Source organism: Phyllobates terribilis, unplaced genomic scaffold (genome assembly GCF_046119375.1).
Source record: "Phyllobates terribilis strain yellow unplaced genomic scaffold, ASM4611937v1 Scaffold_4__5_contigs__length_816908805, whole genome shotgun sequence".
In the NCBI taxonomy this organism is placed as follows: domain Eukaryota; kingdom Metazoa; phylum Chordata; class Amphibia; order Anura; family Dendrobatidae; genus Phyllobates; species Phyllobates terribilis.
The window spans coordinates 682962695-682967859 of record NW_027362764.1 but is presented as its reverse complement, the minus strand read 5'-3'; the positions used below and the strand labels follow the sequence as shown (position 1 = coordinate 682967859).

The following is a 5165-nucleotide window of genomic DNA, read 5'->3' as shown; positions in this document are numbered from 1 at the left end:
CCTAGACCCCTACCCCAAGCTTTTTAAGAGAATCATATATGGCGTGCCAGGAGACTCTATGGAATGCTTTCTCAGCATCCAACGAGAGTATCTACTTACAAATTTTTAACTGCATCTAGCCCAGGAAATACTTTGTGCCTAGTAGCAGTGTCTGCTAGTCAGCGGATTATCCCGGCTGTTAAGCAAGCTACACCACCTGTAGTTTGGACACTTAATTTTTTCAAAGGAAATGCTTCGGGACCACGGGATACTTAGTGAAGAGCATCAGGAGGCACCCCAAGGCATAGGGGCTGGGACTGGCACTAGGATGCCTTGCGGTGGACAGCCGAGCTCGATCCTTATAAAAGCTTTTTAACTGCAGCAGCTTTAGTGGACGCTACTGGAGCTGGAATTACGCGGCTGCTGGCATGAGACTTGCCCTCCAATAGATCCTTGTAAATGGATTTAAAGTGTATTCATTCAAATTAGAGGGACAATTTAAATTAAAAAGCTTAGAGCTGCCTCCACCACAGGGGGGCTCTCTCGACCCACCAGCGGACAGGCACCAGTATTGGGAGAGGGGAGCTGGCCGTCAGGGTTCACCGCGGCTCTGGCACAAACCCGGCGACACGGAGGTGGCACGGGCAGGAGCGGACTGGCCGTCTTGGCTTCTCACTTTTTGGATTTTAGAAGGGCATGACATGCCTATATCTGTGTCTCCCCCTCGTTTTACTCCTCCACCTCTTTTCTTTTCGCATGACTATATGTACTTGTCACTTTTCCATGTGTTAGTTGTGTCTTCTGAGCAGTTTGTCAGCTTTTGGACACCTTTGAAGGTGTTTTCTATGTGTTTCTATGTGTTTTTGTCTGCCTGCCATTGGTTTTAACGGTGTTCGAAGGTGTTCGACGAACAGTTCGACGAACAGTTCGGCGAACACACGGGTGTTCGACGAACCGAACCGAACTCGAACACTACGGGGGTGGCTCAACACTATTAATGATATCCTTAGACCTTTAATCGGCAAAAATGTGGTTGTGTATTTGGATGACATTTTGATTTATTCGCCGGATCTGGAGTCTCATTGGCGAAGCGTACGTGAGGTATTACAGTTATTAATGGACAATTCGCTTTTTGCTAAGCTGGAGAAATGTGAGTTCGCTGTACAGAGAAATAGTTTTTTGGGCTACATTATCTCCAGTGAAGGTTTTGAGATGGACCCGGTTAAAGTTCAAGCTGTGCAGGAATGGCCTAGGCCTATTGGTTTGAAATCGATACAGAGGTTTTTGGGTTTCGCCAATTATTACAGAAAATTCATAAAAAAGTTTTCTATTATTGTCAAACCGCTGACCGATCTCACCAGGAAAGGTGCTAATGCGGTTCAGTGGACTTCTGAGGCCATTGAAGCTTTTGTGTTTCTAAAGGAGAGGTTCACCTCTGCTCCCATCCTTATGCAGCCTGATGTGACTAAGCCGTTTTTGGTTGAGGTTGATGCTTCTTCGGTGGGGGTTGGTGCGGTGTTGTCTCAGGAAAACAAGGATGGAGTACATCCCTGTGCCTTTTTTTCAAAAAAATTTTCCGAGACTGAACTTAATTACGATATTGATAATCGGGAATTGCTGGCGATTAAACTCGCATTTGAACACTGGCGTCATCTCTTGGAAGGTGCTGAATTTCCCATTCAGGTTTTCACTGATCATAAAAATCTGATCTATCTTGATGCTGCCAAGCGCTTGAATGCCCGTCAGGCTAGGTGGGCACTTTTTTTCTCGCGGTTTAATTTTTCCGTTACTTACATCCCGGGTACCAAGAATGTTAAAGCGGATGCTTTGTCTCGCAGCTTTTCTCCCATGGTCGGTGTTGAGGAGGAAGAGGAGACCATTTTACAAGAAGGTGTTGTGATTGCTGCTTTGGACTCCATTTTGGAGGATGAGATTTTTAAAGCACAGGAGAATGCCCTATCTAACACTCCCCATGGGAGGTTGTTTGTGCCTAGGACCTTTAGGAGAGATTTGTTTGTTGAGTGTCATGAATCTCGGTTGGCAGGTCATCCAGGAATTTCTGAGACCAAGAGACTTGTGGGTCGCAGTTTTTGGTGGCCTGGATGGCAGAAGGAAGTCATTAAGTGGGTGCGCCAATGTACTGTGGGTGCAAGATCCAAGTCTTCGCATGCTCCTGCTGCGGGGTTGCTTTGCCCTCTGGAGGTTCCTAGTGCACCTTGGACACATCTGGCTATTGACTTTATTACTGACCTTCCTCCCTCTGAAGGTTTCACGGTCATCTGGGTGGTCGTGGACCGTTTTAGCAAGATGTGTCACTTGGTTCCCTTCATCAAACTGCCTTGCGCTAAGACATTCGCTAAGGCCTTTGTCAAGGAGATTATCAGACTACATGGTGTTCCTACTGACATTATTTTTGATAGGGGACCTCAGTTCGTGGCTCGTTTTTGGCGTGCCTTTTGTGACAGGTTGGGAGTTCATTTGTCGTTTTCATCCGGATATCATCCTGAGTCTAATGGCCAGACAGAAAGGAAGAACCAGGATGTTGAGCAGTTCTTGCGTTGTTTTGGGGCAGATAATCAAGAGGGGTGGTCTGAGTTTCTGCCACTTGCTGAATTTGCTCTTAACAACCATACATCCTCTTCTGCTGGGTGTTCGCCTTTTTTTTGTTGTTCTGGGAGACATCCGTCTTTTGGGTCATTTTCCAAATTGGTTTCGGCTGTGCCTGAGGAGGAGAGTTTTTCCGGTCATTTGGAGAGAGTTTGGACGGATGTGCGTGGTAATCTTCAGGAGGCTAACAAAAAATCTAAGAGGTACTTTGATAGGAAACGGCAAGAGATTTTGTTTGCAGTTGGTGACATGGTTTGGTTGTCCTCTAAGAATCTGCGATTGAGGATTCCTTCTAAAAAATTGGGTCCCAAGTTCGTAGGGCCCTTTAAGGTACTTCAGATAGTTAACCAATCTGCTGTTAGGCTGGAGGTTCCTACGTCCTGGAGGATTAATCCGGTGTCTCATGTTTCTCTGTTGAAAAAAGCTGATGTGTCGGATGGTGACGCCTCTGCCACTGTTCCTCCGGTGGTGGAGGACGGGGAATATGAAATTTCCCGCATCCTAAATTCTAGATGGTATAGAGGGAGTTTGCAGTATCTCGTCGCTTGGAAGGGTTTCGGACCTGAGGATAACTCATGGGTGAGAGCGGATTATGTTTCTGCCCCCAGACCTGTCCGAGCGTTTCACAGGAGGTTTCCTGGTAAGCCTGGGCCTAGGGGATCCGGAGGATCCTCTTAGAAGAGGGGCTACTGTTACAACTCTCCTGTTAGTTTTTTTTTAGTTTGCTGGTCACATGACCATTTTGCCTATTTAATCCGGCTCCGCCCACCTGGCTTTGCTGGACTTCATTTGTATTTACTACTGTTGAGCTAGCTTGTTGCTCTGTTGCCGTTCTCTGTTAGTTTTGCTAGGTCTTCTGACCCCTATGCCTTTTTGTTGTGTGTTTGTCTTTGACTGCTACTATTTCTGCTAGCAGGTGTCCAACTTTTCCCAGTCCCTAGATCTTGTAGGGATCCCTCCCTCACATCTATAGGTCTGCGTTCAGACTAGCCGAGGACTTTAGCGGGTCTGATCGCAGGATCAGGTTCCCCGTTACATCGTAGGGATCTAGCTTAGTTCTATTGTAGGGATAGATCTCCTTTCTTTCCTTAGTCTCTGTAGCAGATCATAACAAAGCGATCCTGAGAAAGGCTGGCCGGGCGAAGGATCGAGCAGCGTCTACTGGCCATACCACCATGGATGCGCCTGATCTCGTCTGATCTCTGAAGCAAAGCAGGGCTGGGCTCGAACAGTACTTGGATGGGATACCTCCTGGGAACACCGGGTGCTGTAGACCCCTGGACGTCTCGCTCCGCCCCCAAGTTACGGGTCCAGCTTGCTCTTTCTGTCACATTACCGCGATGAAGGGTTTAGCCTGCAGGAGACCCTGCGCCGAGACATTTTTGAAGACACCTGATGCGGCGGGTGAATCACTGCTAAACAAACCACACCTGTAGGGACGGCACAGCCTTTGCATGGACCCTTCGGAGCCCGCCCCGTCACGGCCAGATTGCTCGCCACCAAGCGATCCTGAGAAAGGCTGACGGGGCGATGGATCGAGCAGCGTCTACTGGCCATACCACCTTGGATACGCCCGATCTCGTCTGATCTCGGAAGCAAAGCAGGGCTGGGCTCAGACAGTACTTGGATGGGATACCTCCTGGGAACACCGGGTGCTGTAGACCATTTTGATGACGTTTTGCCCTACTGCCCTGCTCGGCTAGCATGGAACGGCGCCTTGCCGGACACCGACCTTAAGTAACTTAGATGATGGAAGCCCCAAGGCCTCTGAGCCAGTTGGCAGCTAAGTACACTACCCCGCCGCCCTTCACGCAGGCCTGACACCGAGCTCCTTGCCACGGCTAGGAGTGCTTATTGACTCCGCAGCTCGCCGTGTGGAAATGATGGCGTTAAAAGCACCAGGGGCCGTGAAGGGGCCAGGCTTTCAGCAGGTGCCCAGGGAAGGTTTTGGATGCCGGCCGCCTAGCGAGGGCCAGCAGAAGTAACATGTTTCTCTGCAAAGAAGCTTGTGTAACTAAGCCAGACGGCTGACAAAGAGCTAACCTCAGTGCAAGGAAGGCAAGGAAGGCAAGGAAGGAATTTGGGAGGGGGGGGGTGATTCCTGCTAGGGCCCTGAAATCATAAAACAGGCAGGAGAGTCTGACGCATGGTGACGGAGAGGTTGTAGGGGCAGATAGGGGGTGTTGTCACGTGCGAGCACGTGTGCATGCTGGCTTGTGTGTGAGAGTGCGCTTCCTAGGTGTGGCGCGCTGCAGACAGTCAAAGGGATTGTTCCCTTTCATTAAAAGTTAATCCCCGGCTGCAGGCTATTAGAAAGCAACTAACCGCGCTCTAATCACCCTACCCGTGTCTACCGTTGAGTCTCGCCTCTGCTCCCGGCCTGTGGCATTGGCCGTGAAGCTGACGTTCCGTCTACAGTGCTGCAGCCGATCAGTGAGCTCAGTGGCTCTGAGTGGGGCGTTCTGTCTACAAGACCTTTTAAGGAAGCCAGCAAAAAAATTGAAGAGAAGGGAAAGCACAAAATGACCTGGTCTTGCTGAGCACTGGAAAGGGCAGCCGGCAGCCAGACTTTAAAGTAG

The 5165-nt window shown here is 49.5% G+C and overlaps 2 pseudogenes; both read left to right on the top strand.

Moving 5' to 3' along the window:
* The first annotated feature begins 3742 nt into the window (after nucleotides 1–3742).
* LOC141267973 (5S ribosomal RNA) lies at nucleotides 3743–3862 on the top strand (annotated as a pseudogene).
* A 268-nt stretch (nucleotides 3863–4130) lies between these two features.
* LOC141267643 (5S ribosomal RNA) lies at nucleotides 4131–4250 on the top strand (annotated as a pseudogene).
* The last annotated feature ends 915 nt before the right edge of the window (nucleotides 4251–5165 follow it).